Here is a 750-nt window from a genome sequence, read left to right on the forward strand (position 1 = left end):
TCGAATGATGAATAGAAGATCACATCACCGTACGTTGTATAAATATGATAAAATAATTTTTTACTTTGAATGACTAGATATACAAAAGCCTTACTATTTTTACTTGTCATCTAGTCTTTAAATAAAGTTGAGCCCATTATTAATGGTATCCAATTACTCAGACCTGAAATAATTATTTTTTCATATTTCTACTTTTTTGCCTAGAAATGCAAAGTAACTTTCCCTTCACGTGAATCGAATCCACGGAACGGATTGTACGTGCTTCGACGAATCTCGTCGTCGATCCATGATTGACAAGAGTGGTCGCAGCTATGGCTTGCAAAGTGTCTGTATACATATACAGCGTGTTATCACAAACTGTGCCCTCCGACGAGCTTTATACCTAAAACACGTATCGCGGTAAACAAGAACATTTGCGCGTAAAGTGGCTGAGAAGGAGCGTGAATTAGTAAACGTCTACGTATCCGTCATTTGGATGATCTCACTGTTTCGTCCGGTTTTGGTCTGCACAATTTTCGCATCGATACAGCGTTACCGTTTAGGAATATTGCTATTACGAGACTAGAGAAGGATTCGTCTGGTTACTTCGGGAGGGTAAGAGGAGAAGGGTTTATTGTCGTCAGAACGTTCTCTTTGTGAGTGTCATGCACAGATCGATGACCTAGAGAGGTTGTTCCGGAAGCACGGAAGAAGAGTCGTTCGCCCGAGTCTTCGGAGGATTTCACCATTGGAAGTAATTCTTTATACGTT

This window comes from Dufourea novaeangliae, unplaced genomic scaffold (assembly GCF_001272555.1).
Source record: "Dufourea novaeangliae isolate 0120121106 unplaced genomic scaffold, ASM127255v1 scaffold343, whole genome shotgun sequence".
Lineage (NCBI taxonomy): Eukaryota > Metazoa > Arthropoda > Insecta > Hymenoptera > Halictidae > Dufourea > Dufourea novaeangliae.